This window comes from Chelonia mydas, chromosome 2 (genome assembly GCF_015237465.2).
Source record: "Chelonia mydas isolate rCheMyd1 chromosome 2, rCheMyd1.pri.v2, whole genome shotgun sequence".
NCBI classification, from domain to species: domain Eukaryota; kingdom Metazoa; phylum Chordata; order Testudines; family Cheloniidae; genus Chelonia; species Chelonia mydas.
In genome coordinates this window covers 245,046,956-245,071,043 of record NC_057850.1, presented here as the reverse complement: position 1 = coordinate 245,071,043, position 24,088 = coordinate 245,046,956, and the positions used below count along the sequence as shown (strand labels likewise).

At 43.2% G+C, this 24,088-nt stretch overlaps 1 protein-coding gene across 4 annotated transcripts in view; it reads left to right on the top strand.

The window, feature by feature from the left end:
* Positions 1–24,088, top strand: part of DPP6 (dipeptidyl peptidase like 6) — an 812,601-nt gene that overhangs the window by 293,406 nt on the left and 495,107 nt on the right. The window lies entirely within an intron of this gene.

Here is a 24,088-nt window from a genome sequence, read left to right as displayed (position 1 = left end):
TAATAAAGCAGTGAGAGCCATTGGGTCAGTCTAATTTCATATCTTCTACATTATGCAAGAATTTGAATGCAGAAACACTGCAAAATTCTGTGTCAGATTAATAATAGATTCTGAAGAAGAACTGCAAGTACTTGGTAAATGCAATTTGAAATGCAGATTCCTCTGTACGTACAGAGGAGAGACATTAGAATTTCAAGTTGTGAAGCTTAAACTCTTGAGCTATCCTGGGTCTTGCAGCAGTAATTTGTTTAAATCTGGTGCAGAAGGTGAATACTGAAAGGTAGGGGAGGCATCTGACATAGTCCTGACCCTCCTGAGTTCATGGATTCTTTGAAGGCCCAGGTAGTTAAACAGGAAAATATTAATGTTGAACAGACTTGAAAAGGTTCAGCTGAGTTGAGATAAGTGTTTGAAAGTGTGGATACTTTTCTGAAGCTTAGAATAATTATAACAATAATATGTTTTACTTGTGTAATTAGTTAGTATTTGTTCAGCATAGTCCAGATGGAAATTTCTATGTGGGTACTGAGAATTCTGTATTTTAGCGTCTTTGGTGCTTTTCACCCAAGCCTCTCAACGTGTTGTTCATGCATCATCTAAACCCCCACTGAACCCTTGTGAGATTGGAAAGGATTATTAATTATTTCCCCCCTTTCATAAATGGGGAAGCCGTGGTTAAGTACATTATCTAGGGTCACAAAGACAGTCTATGGCAGAACTAGGATTGTAACCCAAGTCTCTTAACTCCCAGAATATTAGATTGCACTGTTTCCTATCCCAATTATCCTGGGTCTCCTTCCACTATCATCCTAACATCCTCTTTCTCCTTATTGTGTATGTCTCGGACTGTCCTGGCTTCCTTCCTATGTAATCTGCCCTGGCTCCTTCCATCTCTGCAACCAGCTCACTTTCAGCCTCTCTGGGTGTGCTGAATTAAATTTTTGAACACATGGGGGTAACAAACCCAAAATGCACTGTGTGCCTGAGAGCTCTGAGACAATACCATGGAATAGTACAGTTGTAACAAGAGTAATTAATGAGTAAAGAGTAGTTAATTGCCAGAAGCTGGGAATGGGTGACAGGGGATAGATCACTTGATGATCACCTATTCTTTTCATTCCCTCTGGGGCACCTGGCATTGGCCACTGTCAGAAGACAGGATATTGGGCTAGATGGACCTTTGATCTGACCCAGTATGGCCGTTCTTATGTTCTTAATGTACTTATTAATGGGAAAATACCACAGGGCCATGTTGTGATCAGTGGAATAGAACATGAGTGTAATTCAGGGAGGAATTTGTTCTACAAGATATATGGAAAAAAAAAAATCTATGAGCCCACAGAGCCTGATCCAGAGCCTGTTGAAGTAAATGGGACTCTTTCCACTGATGTCTGTGGACTTTGGATCTGGCCCACACCTGACTAACTCTGACTGTAAATAAGCCCTGTAGGGCAGAGGTTCCCAACCCTTTTATTGCTGTGTCCCCCTCAGGCAATTCATGTCCCTTGAACTCTTCCCCCCCCCCCCCTTTTAAGAACCAGTATTTTTGCATAGAACAAGAGGGTCTGCTCCACAGCATTGGGAGCCTGGCCAGGAAGCTCTTTGTGGGTGTTTATTGGACAGCAGCTCCCCTGGGCGGGGGTTTCAGTCCCCCGCACCACTCCGGGCCTGGGGATGCAGCTCCCTTCATTGCCACCTTTGGGCAGCAACCACCACTGTGTCCCTGGAAACCAACTGCTGGGCAGTCAAGGGCGGTGCTTTGGCCCTGTCAGGCTGCAGCTCCAGAGCCTCCACTGAGCAGGGCCAGCATTACAGAATTCAGCTGTGCCCTTCACCTAAGGTCCTGTGCAAGGGGTATCGCTGAGCACATCACTGGGACTGGAGAGGGTTGTGGGGGATGATCAGAGCAGGTTCATGCCTCAGGGGATGTCTGCACTGCAGCTGGGAGGTGTGATTCCCAGAGCAGGTAGACAGACTTGTGTTAGCTCAGCTTGAGCTAGCACACTAAAAAGAGCAGTGTGGACGTTGTGACACAAGTGGTAGCATGGGTTAACCACCTGAGCTCAGACCCAGGGGGTTAGTGGCTAATCTGAGCCATGCGGCAAAGTCCACATTGCTATTTTTAGCACGCTAGCTCAAGCAGAGCTAGTGCGAGTCTGTCTACTCGCTCTGGGAATCACATCTCCTAGCTGCAATGTAGACCATACCCTAGAGGCAAACTAAGTATTGGAGACACGAATGAAGATCCTGAAAGACAGCAGCAGAAACTTGACTGGTAGAAGAAACAGTTAGCCAGTCAGTGCAGGAATGTCTATCGGACATTGCTAATGCATGGTGACAAACCTAAATGGGAAACATTCTGAGGTGCATCATTCAGGCAGAAGATGCTCATATTTAGGAGATTATTGTTGTGATTGTGTGCTCCACTTGCAACAATATAAGAGATTCAGAAACCATACATGACCATCTTTGGGGGACTTGGCTGGCAAACACATGTTAAGCAAGACTGAAGAACATGGGGCAAAGAAAATTATGATTAAACTGAAAAAGAATAAATAGAATCAGAAACACTACCCAATAGTCATTGAAAACTGAACTTTTAACTGTAAGGATGTGGGGAAGAAAATATTATATATTGTTGTATTTGTGGACATATGCAAATCTTTGAGCAAAAAGGGCTGCTAACAAATCTCCAGCATTATAGTACATGAATTTAAAAAAGTAAATGACTGATGGGTGGAAGTTGGCTCAATTGAATTAGGAGTTGACCTACTAGAAAATGAGGCACCAGCAATAAAATAAACAAACAATGTAGCATAATTACAGTTGTGACCTTCCGTAATTAACAAAATTACTGCTTAAGATCTTAGTTGATTTATTGTACATTTTGTAGCTATTGTTTTTCTCCTTCCCCAGAAACAACAACATTCATAGACTTAGAGAGAACTAGAGATGGAAAAGGTAATTTAGATCCTCTAGTCCATAGATCTGACTGCCATGCAGCCTTGTCCAGTACTTTGTCCAGTTGGGCTGTGAATATACTCATGTAGTGAAGGATTGTTTCTTGTGTCACTCTCACTGTGAGACTGTTCTGCAGCCTAATTGATCTTGCCCTTTATTAACATTTTTGCTTCTATTCAGCTTATATTTGTATTTGCTCAATTTCATCCCATTACTACTTTTTATACTTTCTTTTACCACTCAAACTCAGTATTATCCCTCCTTTAAATACCTCTGCATGATTACTTGGTTCCCCTTAATCATTGTTTTCCCAATTCTGCTGTCCATGTTCATGTAGAGAGACGGAGTAGGTGTGGTAATATCTTCTATTCCAGTGGTTCTCAACCAGGGGTATGTGTACCCCTGGGGGTACACAGAGGTCTTGCAGGGGGTACATCAACTCATCTAGATATTTGCCTAGTTTTACAGCAGGCTACATAAAAAGCATACAAAGTCAGTACAAACTAAAATTTCATACAGACAATGACTTGTTTATACTGCTCTATATACTATACACTGAAATGTAAGTACAATATTTATATTCCATTTGATTTATTTTATAATTATATTGTAAAGATGAGAAAGTCAGCAATTGTTCGGTAATAATGTGCTGTGACACTTTTTTGTATTTTTATGTCTGAGGTTGTAAGCAAATATTTTTTAAGTGAGGTGAAACTTGAGGTACGCAAGAGGAATCAGACTCCTGAAAAGGGGTACACTAGTTTGGTGCAAATATGGATGATTTGCAGTTTTGCACCCAAACCATGCAAAACTCATGCAATTACTTGACTGTTTTGCGTGGAGTTCACTGTGAAATTATGGATTCATTGGAACCTCAAACTCAGAGAAACTCCTGTGTGCCATTGTAACAGTGGAAGTAATTCATAGACTAAAAGAGACTGGGTTTCAGCAAACCTCCTACCACACATATGGGGGTCACATGGAATCTTGAGAAGGCTGTTAACAACTGCAGTAACAGGGAGGAAAATAGAAACAGCTACTGTAGCTAATAGCTAACTGAGATCGTACTTGTAGCCAATAAATGACTCACCGATACATGAAGAGGATACTTTCACACATCTACTGAGCTCCTGTTTTCTTGTCTCAGATCAGAAGTTTAAACAATTTTCAGAAATCTGCCATTAATGATATGGCTGATAAAAAGTCATTTAAAAATCACTCTTAAGGGGTTGTTGGAAGTAAAATTCAAGAGACTGACAGCTATACCAATAAATCAGCTGAAATAAAATTATATGTATTCTATAAGTATGCACACAGATTAGATGGTATGTATATATAAAATGCATACACAAGACATATACAAGAAACCAACTGATATAACCGAGATGCAAACAGCCAAACTTATATAAGTAACAAACACATAACCAGCTGAAAAAATAACAGTTAATTTTAAAGATGAATTAAGTATACTCAAAGGGTTAGTATTCAAATATTAGTGAGTGATAATTCCAGGGACTCTGAATAAAGAGATTCTGAACGTACAGGAGATATAGTTGAGAAAGAAAAAAGTTAATGGCTGATCTTAATGGCTCAGATAATAGAACTGGCTGTTAATATACCGAGAGATAGTATAGAGTGATCAGGATAAAACAAGAATAAGAAATACAAGTAAGAACGCTGCCTTATGAAAGACCAGACAAGTAATAGAAAATAAATGCATTGAAGTTTCATGAAATTGACTAATTTGAAACATTCTCTCAAAAGAGAATTTAATATTCATTGTAAATTGAAGATTTCCAGACATCTCATACTTAAAGGGAGAGTAAGTGACAAGGGGACTTACTTAGTACGAAGAAGTGATGTACTTAAGGCACCAGACTAGGTGTCAGGAGACCTGGGTTTATTCCCCAACTCTGCTACAGACTTACAGTGTGACCTTTGGGGTGGGGGTGGGGGAAAAGACACTTACTCTGTGCCTCAGTGTCCTGTCTTTTCATTGCCTCTTTTGGGGATGACTTGTGCCCCTGAGGGTGCAGAGAGGCAGTGATCCCTGAATCTTGAATGTGGAAGGCAAATCACAGTAGAGCCAGAAGCCAAATAAAATGTAAAAGACTTTGCTTGGAATTAAATATTTTACCCACATGAATAAAACATTGAACAGCTATATGGGGAAGTGTCCCTGATCTTTCTGACAGACCAAGTAATTTTTCTGCTAATCTCATGGCTGGTCCTCCAGAGCTGAGGGCTATCACCTGTCCTAAGGAACTCAGAAGGTAACATCGTGAATTATAATAGTATGATTTTTGAAGGAATTGCTACCTTTTATGCAAACACATCCCTCTGAGGTCTTAAGTCTCATTTTCAAATGCAGTCCTCCTTAGATAAGCTACTTCTGCCAAACTTCCAAACTCATTCAGAAGATTTAGTTGAACCTCTCTCCCTTGTGAGGAGGTGCTACACATATGCAAAGACTTCCATAATAATACGTCCCCATGTCTAGATAGCCCCCCTCCCCCCTGATTGCTACAAAAATTAGGACTGTTACTACCTGCACAACTGGATGCACTACGTAGCCATATTTCCCCTTCTTTTAATTTACTTAAAACTGGGACAGTAGCACATAGCTCTGTAGTGCTGAAGAAATCTAAAGACCTGTTTGCCTGATCTTCCTGCAGAGCAAGATCTAAATTATCAGATGTCCAATAATTCCCTCAGCTGGCCTATTTAGAGCCAGGCCCCATTTTTTCCCCCTCTCAGACTCATAGTAGTCAAGATATACAACTCTGTTGTGACAAATATAAAGGCAATTCTTTCTTGGAGCTGCTGGATACAGACATACCCTGTAGTTCTTGCTGGCACTCTGACTCCCAAACTAAGAGCTTGTCCGGCAACAGGACAGCTTACAGGGCCTCCCTAAGTCCTGTCCTGGATTCAGCCATCATGGAATGGACTGTCAACTAGACCACCGGTTCCCAAACTGTGGTACATGTACTCCTGTGAGTATGCAAGACATCTCTGGGGAGGGGGTACGTGGGAGAAATTGTGTAAAGGTGGATTTTATTTAATTTTATTTATTGCACTTTCATAATAGGCTACTCAGACGAAGCTTTAAAACTGTGGAAATTTGGTACATCTTGAAATAAATTAACTACCACATTTTATACAACAATGAGAACACAGATACAGAGACATTGACGTACAGAGCCCTCACCTCCAATCACTGTACAGCACGGGTTCAGTTGCCCAACAACTGTCCAGTCTAATTGAGCTCAGAATTTAGGGGACTTGGGAGCAGGTTTTTTTTGGTTGCATACCTCGCACTATAACTATATCTGTACCTAACAGTGAAATATGGACAGATGGCTAAAGACAGGTAGTGTTAAGTAGAACACTCAAAGTGTCAGTGATGAGAAGGAGAAGGGTATATGGCCAGCTTGTAGATCTGTAAGAGGGTACTCAATAAGAAAACTTTGGGAACCTTGAACTAGACTGTAGGTCCTAATAGCGAAATGTATCTCTGTGCAGAGATTGAGGGTTACAGTTCAGGCCTATGTCTATTTAATATCAATGTGATGGACTTTCCCAAGCTGTCAATAAGGCACCCTACCATTATTTAATCATAATATTAGAGTAGAGGTGCACAGACAGTTTCAAAGAGACAAGCTAGCTAGTAATTAGTCTTTTTAATCATTGAATATTAAATAGATTATTTTTACAAGCATCTCAAAAGGAATGTAAACATAAAGGGATTAAATTGGCCTATAATAGTTTTGATTTTATCTTTAAAAAAATCCATAACTTTTCAGAGGACTCAGCAGAGATTACCTTCTCTTTTCTCCCCCCACTATTCATTGCATTCAGAATGGAATTAATGATTTTCTTAAAGGCCTATTCCCTGCTGAAGTGAATTTAGAAAAATCATCTGCCCCGACAAAATAGGCAGAATTTCTCTAAAACAAGCCTTGTATTTTTTCCTGACTGATGAACTGATCCTTGAACTTGGATGACCTGCACAAGTGCTTCAGCTTGAAAGATAGTTTTCATCTTCAGAAATTTCAGTATGAGCTTTCCAGCTGTGCAAGCAAGGACATTTTTATGCATGTGCATAGCACCACAGATAAATGATTAATTGTCCCATATGGGCTTTATTATAGTCTTGAACTCACTGAATGTGACTGGTAACTATAGCTGAAGAGGGATGATGTTTTGATGGAGACAACAGGGGAAAAGAGAAGGAAAAAAAAAAAAAAAAAAAAAAAAAAAGGTGGCTTATATATAGTATGCCATATTGTTATCTCTTCCTCTAAGCAGTGGAGAAGATTGTGGTATCTCAGATACCTGTGTGGTGACTGGTAGTAGAAGCTGACTTTTTAGTGGTGACTACTGGGCGTTTATTTGACCAGCCACTCACATTTTCTCACATTCAAATCTCTGACTAACATCTATCTGTACAGTAGCTTGTAGAGGCTTCAGTCCAAAAGGAAATTTGTTCAGCAACTTATAAGTAAGGCTAAGATTTAGTCATGGGTATTTTTAGTAAAAAAGTCATGGACAGATCATGGGCAATAAACAAACATTAATGGCTTGTGACCTGTCCATGACTTTTACTATATAAATACCCCTGATCAAAACTTAACAGCTCCTGGAGCCCTGGGGTGCTGCTGCTCTGGGAGACCCCAGGATACCGCTGCTCTGGGGGGCCCCCCCAAGGCCGACTAGCCTCTGCACTGGCCATGGGGACTGACTGCCCCCTGCCACCCGCTGCTCTGAGGTCCTGGGGAGCATTGCTTAGGCGATCTCCGGGACTGCTGCTCAGGGGCTGCCCTGGAGCCAGCCATAGTGGCCACTGCTCAGAGGCCGCTCCTGGGACCACTGCTTGGGCGCCCCCCGAGGGCCAGCTGCCTGGGCCGCCCGAGCAGTAGCCAGTGCAGGCTGGTTCCGGGGGACCACCTGAGCGGCTGGCCCCAGGGCCGCTCCAGCAGCTGCCAGTGTGGCTGGCCATAGGGCACCCAGCAGCTGGCCCCAGGGTCAGCTGCACCAGCCACTGCAGCTGCGAAAGTCTTGGAGATTGTGGAAAGTCATGGAATCTGTGACTTCTGTGACCTCCATGACAGAATTGCAGCCTTAGTTATAAGGCCTAGAAAATGAGCTTATCATGAAAGTGCACAGCTGTGATGATAACATCACACTGCTGGACTCTGAACTGTATGGAACATAGTGTTTTTCCTTTTAGCCATTTACTGTGTGCTGTTGTTTTGCTATCCTTACCTGTATTGGTTCCCATTCTGCTGCATTCACTGTGAAGCTGGGAGTAGAACTATACGAATCCGGCATAATGAAATGCAGAGATCTGCCTCCTTTTTGGTTTTGCAACCAGACTCAAATGGGGTCCAGTTTCACCAGAACCACTTCTGAAAAGTTCATCTGAAACTAGGCTCCTCCTGTGCTACACAATGTCCCTCCCTTCCATGAGACACCATGGGCACATTGGTCCAGTGACTTGCCCAAGGTCATCAGGACATTTGTGGCAGAGTCAGGAATTGAGCCCCATCTCCTGATTTTCACAAGACCATCCATCCTCTTTCTATTCGTTATCTCTCTTGCTCCCAAACATCTCTTGCTTCCAGCCTTTCCTTTACAGGTCTCCTAGTTTTCTCAGGCCAAAAGCATACATTTGAGAAGCTCTCCATAGACCTCTGCTGTTGGTTCCTTACTACCCTTTCCTCTTCTTCCATGATTCAACTTACTTTCAACATGGGAACAGCTATTAGAGATGAAAGGATGAAATGAAACATGAAACTCCAACTTTCTGGCTCCGTATGGAGATTGTGAACTTTCTGTAAAAATAAAAGGAGTACTTGTGGCACCTTAGAGACTAACCAATTTATTTGAGCATAAGCTTTCGTGAGCTACAGCTCACTTCATAGCTCACGAAAGCTTATGCTCAAATAAATTGGTTAATCTCTCAGGTGCCACAAGTACTCCTTTTCTTTTTGCGAATACAGACTAACACGGCTGTTACTCTGAATTCTGTAAAAATGTGGCATATGTCTGGAAAGTGTACTATTCCCTTTATCCCGTGTTACTTTTCATCCATTTGTATGGATAATCTACAACACTTCAGTCAAAATATTCCATTCAGTGCAGAGAACAGACACTTGACATTCAGGTAAGATTAAACAGTAAAGATCTACAGGTCACACTTAACAGGGAGATAAAAGTCTCCTGGCTGCTATTCCCATGCTCAGTGCATGCGCCCTCACAAGACTGGGTACAATCTGATCACTCTCCATTGTGAGGCAGAAGAAGAATTCTGGCAAATGTAAATTGGTTATATGAGAGACATGATGGCAAGAAAAGAAGGAGAACTCTAATTTGAGCAACACACAACAGTGCTATCTGCCTCTGCTCCAGCTTTCCTAGCGCTGGGCTACATTGTTCCTCGCATTCACATGGGTGCACAGGGAGGGTTGAAAGAGTCTTTCCCCTACCCTTATATTCTGAGCTCCTTTCTCAAGGTATCAGGGAGAATTGCAGACCCTGCTTTTGATGGAGTGCAGGGACTGCTCTCTCCATGTGCAGTTCACCCATTTCCCTTGCATAGCAGGGAGCACAGAGAGGTTGCACCTCTGTAGCCACAGTCTCTCTCCCACCTGTATCTGGGGTGGCGCAGCTTTGTACCATAACCTTGTCAGCGCTCTGCCTTCATGGCACTGTCAAGCCCTTTGCAATTTAAACACATAGCAAACTGCATTTAATAAGCAATACAGAAACAATCAGTTCTCTAACCCAGCCCAAGCTAAGGGGGACCAAACAAGATCAAACATGGGCTTAGAAGTTGCCCTCTGTGGTTTTGAATGCACTTGTGGCATTTATTTTAAAGGGCTGAAAAGCATTTCAAGTTCCAAACCAAGATGATCGTTATGATTTTATGTGATATTTTTCTGTAAAAGTTACAAGGATCCTCATTTGCCCTTCAATGATCTTAGCTGGCAGAACAACAAATCTACTTTTTATGCTTTTTCAGGCCTTGTTCAACTGATGACAATGAATGGGGTGAAATTATGTACTTCCTGTTTTTGGTGGTGGTTTTTAGCAGTTCATACAATTTCTTGACTTGTAGCAGGGTTGCTCTACCAGAAACTGAGGCAATTTGCCAAAGGCTAATGATCCAGTTTTATGATTTAGTTTCCTTAGCCAGATCCTGAGCTTTAAAGGAACTAATAAATTATTACATCACTAAAATGCTTACAAAGCCTCCCATCTAACCGCATCAGGACTTTAAGCCTGATATTCTTTTGTTCATGTTTCTGTTCCATTTTGTTTGGAATCAATACATTAATGTAAGTACTGAACAACTACTGGATTATATGACCCAGATAATTTTGCACAGCTTGCTACCACAAGGATTTATAAACAGAACAACATGATGGAGAGGCATATAGGAAAATGCAAGTTTCATTAGAGGAGAATGCTGGGGTTATGATCTGCCATTAAGCTTGATGCTCAATCAAAATGTTTTTAAGTGGGAATGGAGCCTAACGTTCTGGACACCGCTGGTGTTTTTCTGCTGCTCCAAGCAGACTCGGACACTAAGCTCTCAATTTTCAAAAGTGACGAGTGATTTTGGGTGCCTCAATTTTTAGGTCCCCAACTTGAGAGTGGAAAGGAGCCTAAGCCATTTTTATAATGTGCCCTTCTCTCTCTACACCCCTTCCTCCAAGCACCTGCAGTTATGATTGGGGCTTACCAGAGAACCTTTCAACGCCTTATAGGATGCTGAATGCGATTATAAAACATTGCATTTATATAGCATTATCCCATCAGAGGATCTTGAAAAAAATGAAGGAAGTTTAGTCTCCCAGTGCTTCTATACGAAGGTATGTTATTCTACAGGTGAGGAAACAGGCATGGAGATGTTGAGTGGTTGGGTCAATGATACATGAAGTTGGTGGGAACTGCAGGTGCTGGGCAGCTGTGAAAATCAGCCCCCTTTTAGGGAAACTAAAGTTGGCTGTAGGAGCCTAACTTTAGATCCCCTCGTTGTTCTCTGAAATGCAGTGGTGTGAAACCCACCGTTTGCAAACCAGCACTCTTCACACAGAAAAAAAATCCATTTCTTTTTAACAAAACAGCCTCAGTTGGGGTTTGTGGCCCTCATCTATCTAAATTGTTGTATTAACATAGGAATTGCCAAATTGGAATGCCATAAACTAATGTTCCATTGGGTCCAATGTTGTTTCTAACAGTGACTCACACTAGGTGTTTCAGGGGATTAAGTGCTTTAGGGGAGGAAGAGGGAGCTCCCTAAGTATCCATCCACTAACTTGATCATTGGGCCACCGCTATCAAAAATCTAGTAATAGACAGAGCCCACCAACACTTCTGCTTCTCTAGTAAACAGCACAAAGAAATATATTTCCCTGGGGAACTTCAGTATCTTACATCCACTTCTATGCACAGGTATCCTCCCTCCTCTCCTGAGCACATCCATGCACATACACCCAACTCTTGTCCTCTAAATGCAAGCAGTCCAGAAGATTCCACCAAGCTGAAAACTTGCTAGGGTATGTCTACACTGCAGTTAGACGCCTGCAGCTGGCCAGTGCCAGCTGACTCGGGCTCCTGGGGCTCCAGCTGTGTAGTTTGATTGTGGTGTAGACATTCCAGCTCTGGCTGCAGCCTGAACTCTGGGACCCTCCCACGGTACGTCTAAATGGCAAGCAGAAACGGGCAGCAGCAAGTCTCAGAGCCCGGGTCTGCAGACTTGGGCTCACGCTGTGGCGCAAAAAATTGCTGTGTCGACATTCGGGCTTGGGCTCTGAAGCCCAGGAATGTGGGTGGGAAACGACGACATAGCTATTGTAGCATCGTGGCGCAAGCCGGAATCTGTAGACCTGGACTCTGAGGCTACGTGTCCACTTCACACGTGCAGAAGCAGAAAATGGCAAGGCATCACATCGGGTGCAAAATGTTCCACCACCGATTAAAGGTGTACGACAAGAGATATTAAACACCTACTGTAAAAACGCTTTGCAAATAACAAAAAAGAGTTCAGAAAGAGACTTGAGAATTCCTAGGTAGAACAACCGAAATGTTTTTGTTAAAAACAAAATGTTACCAGATATGAGACCTAGAACTGCTGTATGCATGGAATCAGTCTGAGAACTGTAAGGCCAAATTCAAACCTGGTGTAAGTGGGTGTGACTTCACTGATATCAGAGGAGTGGGACATTCTTGCATGATGGATGAATTTGATCTATTCCATATTATGCGTTCAGACCTCGTATAAATGTTTGTTGTTCCACTGAGCTCAGTTGAGCTACTCTGATTTACACCAGCTGGTCCTAAAAGTGACTAATAATTTGGGGACCCTCAGTTTTTGTAGGCCCAACTTTAAAGGGGGCCTGAGGATGAGAGGGGGCCTGAGGATGAGAGGGCAGGTGCTCAGCACTTTCTTACTGTCTTATCAGCACCTCTCAATACTCTCTGCGGTAAGGAAGTGTTGTATTCCCTGTTCCACAGCAGGGATGCTGAGGCTCAGAAAGACTAAGAAACGTAACCAAGGTCACACCAGAAGCCTGTGACAGAGCAGGGAATTGAACTCAGATCTCTGGTTAGCGCCCCACCACTGGACAGTCCTTCTACATTTTAGATATCAGCCTTAGGGGGTCTCAAGTTGGACACCCAACACTTGAGGCATCCCAAATCTCTGGTAACTCTTGAAAATGTAGGAAAACATTCCTCCTTTACCAGTTTTAATCCAAACATACAGTTTTTCAGTGGCCAGTATGTTCTGAAATATTTTTAACAATGAAAATGATGAGGAAGTGTTGCCTTTTGTTGGCATGTGCCTACTGTCCAGAGGCTAAAGGTACAGCCTGTCACAGTTTAGGGCAACTGCACCTGTGGTTCCCTTCAGCGTTCAATGGGCTCCCACTCTTGGCTTCCAGCTCCCCAGTTGTTGCCTTGATGGGTGGAGACCTGCATCTCACTGCCTTCTGAGCCGGGTATGTCCAGCCTGAACGGTCCTAGGCCTTCACTGTGTATTCTCCACCAAGATAGTCTGCCTAAACAGACCTGCTTGCTTTCTCTTCAGAGACTGGCAATAAGTGTCAGGGCTATAGAGAGCTACGTTATCACACAGCTCTTTCTATGCTAGCCTATTTTTTCCTTAAGGTAAAAAGCATTACAGAGAAAACAATAAAAGAACCTGAACGCATGCTAGCTTCTAAGCTTACTAGTGTTCATCCCAACTCTAATATGGGCGTTGTCAGGGAAAGTCTTTCAAAACCTCACCTTTGCTGGTCTCCTTTTGGACCAGAGGTGCTGTTTGCTGGATCAGGAAGAAGGCCCTGTGTTAGTTTAAACTGAGGCTATTTATCCAAAAGTCTCTTCTTTGTTTGTTGGTCTCTGGAGAATCCTGTTAGAGCTAGTATATGCGTATCTCTCAAGTGGAGATGGCTTCAAAGGCTGATGGTGAGGAAGTTCATTAGCATCCTTCCCCTCCATACTAGAGAAGGTACATACAATGCCACAGCACATATACCACTGCATTTTTAATCCTCAGCTCTCGTCCCCTAACGCCCCTACTTTACTTGCGCTATATTGATGACATCTTCATCATCTGGAGCCATGGAAAAGAAGCCCTTGAGGAATTCCACCATGATTTCAACAATTTCCATCCCACCATCAACCTCAGCCTGGTCCAGTCCACACAAGAGATCCACTTCCTGGACACTACAGTGCTAATAAACGATGGTCACATCAACACCACCCTATACCGGAAACCTACTGACCGCTATTCCTACCTACATGCCTCCAGCTTTCACCCTGACCACACCACACGATCCATCGTCTACAGCCAAGCTCTGCGATACAACCGCATTTGCTCCAACCCCTCAGACAGAGACAAACACCTACAAGATCTCTATCAAGCATTCTTACAACTACAATACCCACCTGCGGAAGCGAAGAAACAGATTGATAGAGCCAGAAGAGTTCCCAGAAGTCACCTACTACAGGACAGGCCTAACAAAGAAAATAACAGAACGCCACTAGCCGTCACCTTCAGCCCCCAACTAAAACCCCTCCAACGCATTATTAAGGATCTACAACCTATCCTGAAGGATGACCCAACACTCTCACAAATCTTGGGAGAAAGGCCAGTCCTTGCCTACAGACAGCCCCCCAACCTGAAGCGAATACTCACCAACAACCACATACCACACAACAGAACCACTAGCCCAGGAACCTATCCTTGCAACAAAGCCCGTTGCCAACTGTGCCCACATATCTATTCAGGGGACACCATCACAGGGCCTAACAACATCAGCCACACTATCAGAGGCTCGTTCACCTGCACATCCACCAATGTGATATATGCCATCATGTGCCAGCAATGCCCCTCTGCCATGTACATTGGTCAAACTGGACAGTCTCTACGTAAAAGAATAAATGGACACAAATCAGATGTCAAGAATTATAACATTCATAAACCAGTCGGAGAACACTTCAATCTCTCTGGTCACGCAATCACAGACATGAGGGTCGCTATCTTAAAGCAAAAAAACTTCAAATCCAGACTCCAGCGAGAAACTGCTGAATTGGAATTCATTTGCAAATTGGATACTATTAATTTGGGCTTGAATAGAGACTGGGAGTGGCTAAGTCATTATGCAAGGTAGCCTGTCTCCCCTTGTTTTTTTCCTGCAAACCCCCCCCCAAAGACGTTCTGGTTAAACTTGGATTATTGCTGTGCACATTGTAAGATGAGCTGTTGCCAGCAGGAGAATGAGTTTGTGTGTGTGGTTTTTGGAAAAAAAAGGGGGGTGTGTGGGGGGGGGGGTGAGAAAACCTGGATTAGTGCTGCAGGTGACCCACCTTGATTATCATGCGCATTATAAAGAGGGGTTTCAAAGGGGGATGGGCTGTTGCCAGCAGGAGAGTGAGTTTGTATGTGTGTGGGGGGGGGGGGGGGGGGGGGGGGGGGGGGAGGGGGAGGGTGAGAAAACCTGGATTTGTGCTGGAAATGGCTCTACTTGAGGATCACTTTAGATAAGCTGTTGCCAGCGGGGGAGTGAGGTGGGAGGAAGTTTTGTTTCATGGTCTCTGTGTGTATATAATGTCTTCTGCAGTTTCCACGATATGTTATGCATCCGATGAAGTGAGCTGTAGCTCACGAAAGCTCATGCTCAAATAAACTGGTTAGTCTCTAAGGTGCCACAAGTACTCCTTTTCTTTTTACGAATACAGACTAACACGGCTGTTACTCTGAAACCTATTTTTAATACAATGTACCCTACAGGTATTAAGCCTAATTTAATAAGTTTTAATTTAATTTTGAAAGTTTATCTTGATTCCATAAGGTTTACTCAGGGCATTACAAGATATTGTCAGCCTGTCACACAGCCCATTTGGTTGTTATGCTGTTCTGCCTGAGAGACTGGCAGAGGTTGAAAATTGCTGGTCTCATTACCAAACTGATTTGGGAAATTATGGACATAGCTGAATGCATGTCAGGCTCACAAAAAGTACTAGGGAAGAGAACAGGAGTACTTGTGGCACCTTCGAGACTAACAAATTTATTAGAGCATAAGCTTTCATGAGCTACAGCTCACTTCATCGGATGCATGCAAGTACTAAGGTGCCACAAGTACTCCTGTTCTTTTTGCGGATACAGACTAACATGGCTGCTACTCTGAAAAAAGTACTAGGGTTTTCAACATGTGTGATGTACCAGGAAGATTAGAGAGATTAGGCAGGTAAAACTTTTGAAAAATTGGTTTGTAAATACGTCACTTATCAGCTGGTAAATATAATTGGCATAGGGGAAAAAGGTTGAATATCAGTAAAGGGGAAGTTTTAGAGATGAGATTGTAATGGAAGGGTCAGAAAGTTAGTCCTGTGGCCCTTCCTTGGGTGAATAAGGACTGGATTCTTTCTTTGACCAACTATGTGTAAATAGAAGACGACTTATATTCCACAAATTCACATGGCTTATAAAAATCAGAGTAATAATACTAATTTCCAAGATATATTTAGCTTGTGTACTCATGCTGGACTCCTAATTTTTCTTCGGTCATTAATGCCCCAGTTTTGTAATGGTCAAACAGAGCTTAAAAACAACAAGAAAAATACCTCAGGATAGAACAGGGTTTATTTATTTGTTGAAGTTCATTGGTCAGCTGCTTGGTTACTTCTGGCCTCTTTATGTCACCTGAGGGACTAGAAAATAGCCTGCTCTGGACAAGATTCCTATAGCATGCGGGGGCTTTGAACTTGTTACAGGGCTAGTATAGCTGATGCCTGATGTACTTGTGCACCATATTCCCACTTCCTGTGTATGGCTGGGGGAGAGGGAAGCAGGGTCCTCCGGGTGGGTGGAATTTTGACTCCTGTCATCATGCCTCAGTTAGTCAAAGCTGAGAATACCAGATTCAGGACAAACTGCTCAGATCTACCCCAAACTGGTGGTTATTCTTCCATAAGGTATACCAAGCCAGTAACACAAGTAAACTACAGTCTCACCATTCTGGTTAACAAGAAGTCAGAAATTCAGCCTCCTTAGATATCCCAGCCCTTGTTTCACCACCCAGACACTAGACTTAATGACAAGTGGTTATTTAAAATTAATTTCATCAAACAAAGGGTTCTTCTCATCACAAGAGATCAGCCACATAGCCAGGTCCATATACAACTCCAATCTTACCCAATAATCATGCTGTTTCCAATCCTTTAGTATCTAATATCTAAAGGTTTATTTATAAGAGAAAAGAAAGAGGAGAGAATTAAAATGGTTAAGGAAATCAAATACATACACTCATTACAAAACTCTTGTATCAGGCTTGAAGCGATGATGGAATAAACTGCTGATTTGTAAAATCTCTGGTAATTTAACTTACAAAAGAGTGGCAGGGTCCTCAGTCCATTGGTCAGAATGCTCCTTTTAGTGTAAGTCCAGAGATCAGAGCAGGAAAGAAGCAAAATGGAGATGCTTCCAGGGCCTTTTATACTTTCTCCCATGTGGAGGGACTACTCACAGTCTTAGTTTGTGGAGAATTATAGGCACAAAATGGAGTTCAGGGTCACATGAGCAAGTCATATGCCCTTGTATGCTCTCATGAGTCATAGGAGCAGCCATTACCCATACTCTGGCTAAGGCAACCATAGAAAGGCTCACAGGGCAGGGATAAACTTCATCTATGGCCCATTGTGTTTGTTAATGGGCCATCAGTTTGAATGGTCCATTCACAATGTGCTGGCTAGACTGGCTGTAAACTACCTGGTGGGTGTTACCTCAGGAGCAAACACATCTGACATACTGGTACATAGTCAATATTCAGAACTTCAGATATAAAAATGATACAGGCATACAAATAGGATAATCCTGTTCGACAAATCATAACTTTACCAGTGACAGCTTACATGATATATTTTGTACAAGACTTGTTGCAATTGATTAATTCCGATGAAGTGAGCTGTAGCTCACGAAAGCTCATGCTCAAATAAATTGGTTAGTCTCTAAGGTGCCACAAGTCCTCCTTTTATTTTTGCGAATACAGACTAACACGGCTGTTACTCTGAAACCCTTGATTAACAATGGCAATACTAACGATATAACTGGTCATGTGTCCATCATACAGTGTCACAACTCTGTCCCCCTCCAACACTGCCCCTGCAAAGACACATCCAGCAGCATAGCTGCACCAGTGCGCTGGGGAGAGTACTGTAGACCATGACCGGTATATATCCAGCACAGTTTTCTCTCCAGCAATGGGGAGGGAGATTGTGATTCCCAAAGTCACAGTCTCCCTCCTGAGCTGCTCCAAAGTCAACCAAGTCCCTTACTATGTGCTGGATTGCAGACTAACAACGCAGCCCTACATGATTTTATTGGGCAAAGCTTCTCTATGAACTGCTAAGGTATTTTACCACCTTCATATGTTTCCTTAGTGGGAGGGTATCAGGTTACCTGCACGTTGATACTTAGGTAAAAGGCATCTTAGAAATATCAAAGGTGGACTGTGCAATACAGTGACACAACTGGAGCCCCTTCAGTGGTAAAATGGTCAAACTACAATGAAAATCCCAGCCATACTCCATATATTGCTCTATATATGATATTTATTGTATACAGTACAATTGTGTGTCGTGTATATACAAGAGAAAAAATGAGGCTGAGTGCATAGAGGACTGAACAATGACTCAGAACACTGGGGTTCTAGTCCCAGCTCTACTAGCTAGCTGAGTGACCTTGGCAGGTCTCAGTGCCACTCTGTGCCTCAGTTTCCCCATCTAAAATGGGGATAATGAAACTGATTTCTTTTGTAAATGACTTTGAGATCTACTGATGAAGAGCACTATATAAGAGCTAAATGTTCTTAATTATTATTATATATGTAAGAGAAAGAAGATGGGATAAAAATGTCCTGGAATGGATAAATTTAATAAGATAGCTATGATATGGACAGATATTGTATGAAAGGAAAATATAGGAGGGATAAAATTAAAGCCAAATATAAAATTAAGAAAAAATATGCTGATTTGGGAAATAAGACAATGGGAAAAAATAAAAAACAAGAAAAATAAATTTTAAAAGGTAGAAATTGCTTACCAGGAAATAGGTGGCAGTAGATGCCTGTAGGGAAAGGAGAGTCTGTTAGCAACACTACCTGTATGGTATTGAATTATAAATATATTTTAAAAATGTTTGACAATTATGTCTTTCTAGAGAAAAATGCAGAAAGAATGAGGAGTACTTGTGGCACTGGAGAGACTAATAAATTTATTAGAGCATAAGCTTTCCCGGGCTAAAGCCCACTTCATCAGATGCATGTCGTGGAAAATATAGTAGGAAGATATATATATATATATACAGAGAACATGAAAAAATGGGCGTTGCCATACCAGCTTTAATGAGACCAATCGATTAAGGTGGGCTATTATTAGCAGGAGAAAAAAAACTTTTGTAGTGATAATTAGGGTGGCCCATTTAGAGCTGTTCAGACATGTAGGGCTATGGCTTACTGATTGCTGACAGTGGGTTCTGCGCTGCCCAGTAATTACATGTGAGACACTGCCCCTGCCCCTGCTGGTGCCCCAGGAACTTACAAGCTGAACAGACCGTGCAGTAGGCTTATTATATACTTGGATCTAGTACAGCAGTGGTTCTCATCTCTGATCCACCGCTTGTTCAGGGAAAGCCCCTGGCGCGCCGGGCTGGTTTGTTTACCTGCTGCGTCTGCAGGTTTGGCCGATTGCGGCTCCCAGTGGCCCCGGTTCGCCGCTCCAGGCCAATGGGGGCTGCAGAAAGCAGTGCGGGCTGAGGGATATGCTGGCCGCCCTTCCCGCAGCCCCCATTGGCCTGGAGGCGCGATCGGCCGAACCTGCAGACGTGGCAGGTAAACAAACTGGCCTGGTGCACAGGGGCTTTCCCTGAACAAGCGGTGGACCAGAGTTGAGAACCACTGTAGTACAGGCTCACAGCATTAGTGGTGTCCAAGAGAGCTTACTGGGGAAGGGAATGAAGAAAGGGAAGCAAGGCTACTGGGACACAAGAAGAGGGAGAGGCAAATGTATTCAAAGACATTTGGGGAAAGGTAGAAAGGGGACGGTGGGAATGGAGGCTTGGGAGGAGCAAGGGGAGCCAGCGAGTACATAGATGATAATGAAGGCAGCAAGAGGTTGGCACTGAGAAGAGTTTGATCAATGTGGAAAACAAAGGGTTTTTAACAAGGGAGCCATGTTGACAGAACTGAGGAAGAGGACAGGACTATACGAATTCTAGGGGAAAGGATTTTGTTAGGCAAAGTGGTATTTGTTCCATGTTCACATTTTTAGCAAATGTCAGTTTCCCTTCATAGAATCCAAAGCCTGGAGTTGTGTTCTTCATCTCTCTCTCTCTTTCTCTCTCTCCCTCAGGTCTACTGTATTTTTCTTACAAAGTGTAGTTCATCTGGTAAATGATCAATGGGTTAATAAAAGGAGGGCAGCTATTGATTTGAAGATAAAAACCACTGGACTGTTAGCACTTTTTTACTGAATGGAGCCTGAGTTTCAGGTCAGGGTGTACAGAAAAAAGGGGTGGACTTAATGTTGATCAGGCTTGGTAATATCAGCTGGGCTGCATTCTGCTCTCTTTCAGATCCCTTATCTTAATCAAGGTACTTACTGAATGTCAGTGTTTTAACATTTGTGAGCTTCAGCCTTTTGAATACAGTGAAAAGTGATTTTTCCAAAGCACATGTTTCAGGTAAAGGAGTTTGGCAAAAAGAAAAGGAGTACTTGTGGCACCTTAGAGACTAACCAATTTATTTGAGCATAAGCTTTCGTGAGCTACATCCGATGAAGTGAGCTGTAGCTCACGAAAGCTTATGCTCAAATAAATTGGTTAGTCTCTAAGGTGCCACAAATACTCCTTTTCTTTTTGCGAATACAGACTAACACGGCTGTTACTCTGAGTTTGGCAAATTAACTCTTCTCGATTATTTGCAAATTAGGCCTTTATCCTGAAATCTACACCTAGGGAAAAAGTCAGATTGAAATGTTGAAAAGCTGTCAAAGCATTTTGTATGATTCCAAACTGGATTTAATTCAGATGTAACCATAATTTCTCTTGGCTTTAATCATAATACCCAAACCACAAAGAAGAAAGCTGCAAGACCAAATAGTGTTCACCTTGACCTTGACCCAGGAATACAATGCTATTTATAAGCATTGATCAATGCAAGGGAAAGGATTGCACTGAACAATTTTCAGCCTGTACACTCAGTATAGGAAGTAAGGGTCAGAAGTTCCTATTATACTTCTGAAGGCAAGGAACTGTAAGGTGGATTGTTTTTCTGCTTAAAGAGACTGGCTCAACTATGATTAATAGATTTCATTTTGGATAACCACTGGAAACTAGATGAATTGCATACTGTACTTTCCATGACTGTAGCCTCTACTATGAACACCAATAGGAGAGAGAGGGTGGGCAGCATTAAGATAAGAACAGAATGGGCCAGGTTCTGGCCTCTTCAATTGCAGCAACTTAAAACTGAGTATCTAAGGAGGGGAATCCCTCTCCCTGTGTAGGGGAATCCCCAAGTGGCATAGGGCCAGCACCTCTTCTACTATACTACTGCTCTCCCTGTTCCAAGAATAGAGGGAGTTGCTGGGCCATAGAGGCATGGCCTGCGAGCCTCTGTGTCTGGCTGATCCTTGGCTGGACCAGAGAATTTGGTCCATTGTCATCTTAATTCACAGCAAAAACAACCTAGTTCCAGATCTATTGGTGGCCTTCATCCAGTGTCTATTCATTTCCCCCTTCTCATGTCCAGATCTTCCTTCTCCTTCCCCTTCTGAGCCCTGGAATCAGTACAAGAGTTCTGTCCCAGAGACCTGTGAGCTATGAGAACTCTGGAAAAACAGGAGGCCTGGTAGAATAGACCTCATATTGTCTTTGGGGACTGGCTGGGATACCTAGGTACAAACAAAAGGAGTACTTGTGGCACCTTAGAGACTAACCAGTTTATTTGAGCATGAGCTTTCGTGAGCTACAGCTCACTTCATCGGATGCATAGCGTATCGTGGAAACTGCAGAAGACTTCTGCAGTTTCCACGATATGCTATGCATCCGATGAAGTGAGCTGTAGCTCACGAAAGCTCATGCTCAAATAAACTGGTTAGTCTCTAAGGTGCCACAAGTACTCCTTTTCTTTTTACAAATACAGACTAACACGGCTGTTACTCTGAAACTAGGTACAAACAAAAGTGCAAATTTGACCACTGAGGTAAGAGCAGCTTTCACAGATCAGCGACTGTCAGTTCAGACCTAACATACTGCACTTCTTTGAAGACCACACTCATTCTACAACATACATATAATCAGACACTAAATCGTAAGTGAAATAATCGCAAATCGCAGATGAAAACGCTCAGAGAAGAAACGATGTGTATTGTATAAGATTTTTTGCACCATGTGATAAAAGGGCAGGATGAAGTTTCCTGCACCCCAACCATTTTTAAGACATTGATTTGTAAAGGTGCCAGAGTCCCAGCTCAGTCCTGTTGATGCAGCTTTTACTAGACAGCCATGTTTTTAATGGCATATAGCGGATATCACTTCAAGTCTTATGGCTTTGTTGCAGGCAATACAGTTACCTGAAGATTCTCGTTGCTTAAGTTACTGCTCCTTTTTTGAGGGAGGAAGGGTTATGCGACTGCTCCACTTTTCAGTATTAATTTATTTTGTCTTCATGTCATCACTGCTCTACATACAACTTAACTGCAACTACGACATTCTTAAGTAAAAATACCGCGTAGCTTCAAGAGTACATGCTAGAGATTCTTGTATCTTCTAAATCCCGAGGTGCCTATGAATATGAAATTGTTTTATCTGTCTTTTCAATATTAATTAGATTAATAACAAATTGTCAGCGTGATTGAAAATAGAGTTGGGATCCTGTCCTGAATCAATGTGATTACAGAATTTCTGAAAATCATTATTAAGGCAAAGTACTCATAAAGCATCAAATTAGATGTAATAAGTTTCTCTACCAGACATGAGGGGCTTTTATTCTTTATTAAACAAGGATCCAATCATGCTTCCATTGAAGTTAATGGTAAAGCTCTCATTGGCTTCACTGGAAGTAGGATCAGGCCTTTATCATCAAACATTAGAACAAACTTATCAAGAACTAAGGAAATCCACAAAACCAGTCTGTGACTTCTGAAACAAATACAATTTTTTCTCTTATATGTGAACCAAACTTGATAGTCATTTTAGAAATGAAGTCTTACATATAGCATCAAATTTCTTTACAGTCACAAACTGTGGGCCAAATCCTGAACTTATTCAGGTTTTTATTTCCATAAGGATTTTGCCTTCAGAAGTTCACTGATGACCCACTGGAACTGTTAGCAGCAGGATTTCGTCCCTATAGCTTCAGATCCATAGCACAGATCTATAGTTCTTTGCCTCTTGAGCTAAAGGAGAGTTGGTAGCAGTAGCAGGCTCTTAATCCTCTAGTGGACGAGACACTAGAGCAGAGGTGGGCAAACTCCTGCCCAGCCCCTGAGCCCCTGGCCCCTCCCCTGCAGCCTCAGCTCACTGTACTGCCGGCACAATGCTCCGGGCGACGTGGCAGGGCTGCGAGCTGACCCGATGCTCTGTGCTGCACGGTAAGGGGCCAGGGAGCAGGGCGGGTTGGACAGAGGGCAGGGGAGTTCAGGGGGATGGTCAGGGGGTGGGGGGGGTGGATAGGGGTCGGGGCGGTCAGAGGGCAGGGAACAGGGGAGTTGAATGGGGGCAGGGGTCCTGAGGGGCAGTCAGGGGCAGGGGTTCCGGGGTCAGGCAGGGGACAGGGAGAAGGGCTGGTTGGATGGGGCAGGGGTCCTGGGGGGGCAGTAAGGAAGGAAAGGGGGGGCTGGATGGGGCAGCTGGGGGGGCAGTCAGGGGCAGGGGTTCCGGGGGTGCTCAGGGGACAGAGAGAAGGGGTGGTTGGATGGGGTAGGGGTCCTGGGGGGGCCGTCAGGGAACAGGGGGGGTTGGATGCGGCAGGAGTCCGGGGGGTGGGGGCTGTCAGGGGATGAGAAGCGGGGGCGATGAGGGGCCGGGCCACACCCCCCTCCCCTAACCAGCCCTCCATACAATTTGCGAAACCCAATGTGGCCCTCAAGCCAAAAAGTTTGCCCGCCCCTGCCCTAGAGGGAGACATGAGATACACTTTACTAGTGTGTTTCACAAGTACTTCATGAGCACTAAATAAAAACGTTGAGATTTGGTCCTATGTACATTGAAATCACAGTACCCAGCAACACTGTGCCCCAATTAAAACTGTAGGTGAAGTTTAGGCAGGTTGAATGTAAATCATGAAGAATGATCTAGAATTTGGATAGGATGTCCTCTCTGCTCTTGAGAAAAGAGCCATGTAATGTTTAATGACCATTACAAGTGAAGACCTGTTTTTGTGTTTCGTCTGAAAGACTGACTTTCTGAACCACAGTGCTCGATTGCACCATGCTTTGGATTACTGTTGGCTCAGAAAGAAAGGTGAAACCTACTCAATCACCAAGGGCGCTTCCGGGAGCATTCTGTGGTTTTTCTTTTGTGGTCCACCTGTCAGAGTCCTGACCATAGCTG